Consider the following 3,506-nt stretch of genomic DNA (forward strand, 5'->3'; position numbering starts at 1 on the left):
ATACACATTAATTATACATATTCATTAAATTCCAAGAAATAATATGCATAAACATAAATTTTCTGAGAAACCATTACATCATTTCCCTACCCACTCGCGCATGCCCAGTCTTTTGAGTCGAGGGTCTTTTGGTGGTCTTGGTGGTCGTCAAAACGCCCCCTCCTCAAATTCGCTGGTCAAACTCCTCCTTGAAATCTCCATATCTGGTCTTGAGAACAGGTCGCGGTGCTGCTTGATTTTCCTGGCTCCAAAGTGATGGCTCAGGGCCTATTTCTGCAGGTGGTGTTTGGGGGTGTTTGGGACTTACCATTGTATTAAAGATATGCTAGGCTAGCTTCTAACAAATGCGTATTATAAGATCTCTAGGGTCCCACTCCCTCTAAGGACAAATAGATTTCGTATAAAACTTAACCTATGTGACTACAGTTCTACAGTTAGCAAGAATCACCTCATACTGATATTTAATTTTCAACATTTATGTCATGTAACAGAGCGCTTACTGCCTGTGGAGAGGAGCTGCTGCAGCTGAAGCTGGAGAGGCCACAGAAAGGTAAAGAAGAAGAAGAAACCAAAGGCCAGCCAGCCAGCAGCTGCCTCCCGCTGCAGGCCAGAGAGAGCCTAGCCTGCCTCTCCGGGTGAGGAAGGATCCCTCTTTGTACTCTTCAGCAGGCCAGACCGCCAGTGCGCACTGCACAGTCTGTATGTGGAACCTGAAGCACGGTACGGCCACATAGCGCGCGAGCGAGCGAGCGTGGGTGGGTGGCTACGTGTCTAGGAAGCTTTTTGTCTAAGAGCTGTAGGACACCCACGTATTCTCTTAGGTGGAGGACAGCCAAGTGGTCGGAGTTACAGAAGAGGAGAGAAGCAGAAAGCAGCATCTGACCTGTCAGATTCTCCCAGCAGTGCCGGGAGTGAGAGCTGTGGTGAGTCCCCGGCCCCTGGGGCTCTGCCTCCTCTCTTGTGCGTCCCTGTCCTTCCCTGCCGCTCCCGTGACCCCTACCTTTCCCAAGCTGCTGTGATTTGTTGTTGTTGTTACTGTTTCCTTCTACCTCTCCTCTTCTGTCTGTTCTTGTATGCTCTTCCCCCTTTCTCTCTCCCTTTAAATCTCTTGTTCTACCGCTTCCTTTTGTTTTGTATCCCTGCACTTTTGTTCTGCTCCCTTTCCTTCCTTTGTTTGTCCTCTGTCTCTGTCCTGCGGCCCATTGCTGTTTTTGCCTTTTCCATCTCTTTGTCCTGATCTGCATCCGTCTTCTCCCCCCACCTAATTTCTCCAGCCTGTTTTCTGGCCTGCTTTTCTTTGCGCCTCTGCATGCCTGCCCTGTGCCTCTGCCTTTCTATCTCTCTCTTTCTTTTCTTATCTTTCTTTCTCTATCTCTTTGTCTTGCGTACTGTCACTGTTTTTTTTTTTCTGTTCTGTATCTCACTGTCTGTGACGTCCTCTGTGCCCCTGGATGTGTTTGCAGCCCCTGGGTGCAGAGCTGATGGCTGAGGACAGGCACAGGGAAGGGGGTGATGTGCTGTGGGGCTTTGGCAAGGGCCCCTGCTCCTGATGGGCTCCAGCTGGGGCTGGAGGTGGGGCAGCCCCAGATGGGTCCAGTGAGGCTGAGGGTGGCCCTGGCCCTGGCCCTGGCCCTGCTGTATGAGGGGCCTCCAGCTGTAAAGGGGGCCGCCTGGGCATGGCTGCTGGAGGGGACTGAGGAGTGAATCACAGGCAGGTGCCTCCAGCAAGGAGTGGCTGGTCCATCTGAGCCCTCCCTGACAGAGCAGACACCAGGACGCAGTGCCAGGAGCTCCGTGCCTCTGTCGGCCACGTGTGCGAGCCACCACGTTCTGCTACATTTGTCATTCAGCCCTGTCCAGAACGTAGCTGTGGTAGAAGTTAGATAGCATGCATGGTCTTGCTAGAAATGAAGCCTGGAGCATTTGTTTTCTTGTAGGAAGCTAAAGCAGGTGGTTTTTGATAATGTTGTCATTGCATGTAATGACATACTTTTCTAGTTAGCTTGGTATGACACCTATTTTTTTTCTACCTACACCCCAGAAAAAGTAAGTTGAGCTTTGCGTCTCTCAGCATCTGAAGCACCACGAGCGGCAGTTGCAGCGTCGGACTTCTTGGCAATGAGTGGAGCCGGTGAGCAGAGCACTGCGGCGCTTTTGAGGAGGAGAGTGCCATAGAAGAGATTGGTGGTAAGTGGTGTGATGTTGAAGGGCGGTGCTGTTTGGTAGGTTTTATTTTTGGGTTTTTTTTTTTTGCAGTGGTGATGAGGAGCTGGGCGAGGAAGCGCCATCTTAGTTAGCATGGGGTTGTTCTTTTGAGGATGGAATCTGATTTCTGGCCATTTGAGAGCTAAGTTGAGGGACCACAGCCGAGGAGGGAAGAAGGTTGAAAACTGCAGGGAGGGTGTAGTAAATTGATGGGAGGAAGAGGGCTCCCTGGGAACAGTCTCTCTCGGGAAGGTGAAGGGGGAGACGTTACTGGTCAGTGTACGCTGGGCAAGAGTGTTGCAGCCTGGGGCGGTCTGCCTTTTATGCAGTCTCTAGGCTGGATAACGTTTGTGGGCCTGTAGAGGCGCTGGCAAGGGCCGGCGAGGAGCAGCACGAGCTTTCAGTGCTGGCACTTTTGGTGTGGCAGCAATCGTCTGACGTCCGTTATTTTGAGGCCTTTTTTCCGGTGGGTGGCCGTGCAGAGTTGACAGTGAAAGCGGGAGCACTGGCGTCCAGGAAATCCCAGAGCCCTCCTCTGCTCGGAGGCAGTTCACGAGGACAGAAGTGTTGCTGTGCTCCTTAACAAACAAATATTCAACTTGGCACATAGAGGGTGAGGAGATCTCGGCTGTACTTAGGGTTGAGAAAATGTATGTAGGCATCTGTGTCTGTCCCCTGCCTGTATGTAGGACAGCGGTTCGAGTGAAACTAAAGCTGCCAATGAGTCAAAAAAAGGCCCGGGTGTCTGAAAAATGCAAAAGCTTTAAAGGCCGGTATCAGCAGCTGTACCAAAGGTGCTGCAAGATACTCTGTCCTTCACGTGGTTTTAGTCCTGAGAAACCTCGCCCCAAAAGGAAGAGTTAGATTCCTGCCTAGCTTCAAACTAAGGGGTTTTTCCCTCTCTCTACTGAATGTCTGCTGCCAGCATTTCACCGTGGTCGCCCTTTCCTTGGCCATGAAAGTACGAGATGGATGGAAAGGAGCCGTAGCGGTCTGCAGGTACAAGGTACGTCTATGATGCGTGACTGCATTTTTCCTAAGGGACTTGCCGCATGGATTTTAGAGTGAATGTTAAGAATGTGGTGATTTTCCTTCTGTAGTCTTTTAACTAAATATTCAGACACAGGAAAAATCAAATGAGGTGTGGTCTGGAGCATAGTCTGGCCATGGGAAAAAAAATATTCTGGACAAGGAAAAAAAAAAAAGCCACTCAATTTGGGGATAGTTGGTGTGACCCAGTGGGAGACGGAGGGGTTCTCGCTGGGGATTACGCAGTGTGGGTCCATTGTCCGGTGTGGGTC

The 3,506-nt window shown here is 50.8% G+C and overlaps 1 long non-coding RNA gene across 1 annotated transcript; it reads left to right on the top strand.

The window, feature by feature from the left end:
• Window positions 1–640: 640 nt before the first annotated feature.
• On the top strand, window positions 641–2,128 carry LOC147598128 (uncharacterized). Its single transcript, XR_015260881.1, has 3 exons — window positions 641–720; window positions 822–923; window positions 2,042–2,128. It is a non-coding gene; the product is annotated as an uncharacterized LOC147598128 (long non-coding RNA).
• Window positions 2,129–3,506: the final 1,378 nt, after the last annotated feature.

This window comes from Chlamydotis macqueenii, chromosome 21 (assembly GCF_036417535.1).
Source record: "Chlamydotis macqueenii isolate bChlMac1 chromosome 21, bChlMac1.mat, whole genome shotgun sequence".
NCBI classification, from domain to species: Eukaryota; Metazoa; Chordata; class Aves; order Otidiformes; family Otididae; genus Chlamydotis; species Chlamydotis macqueenii.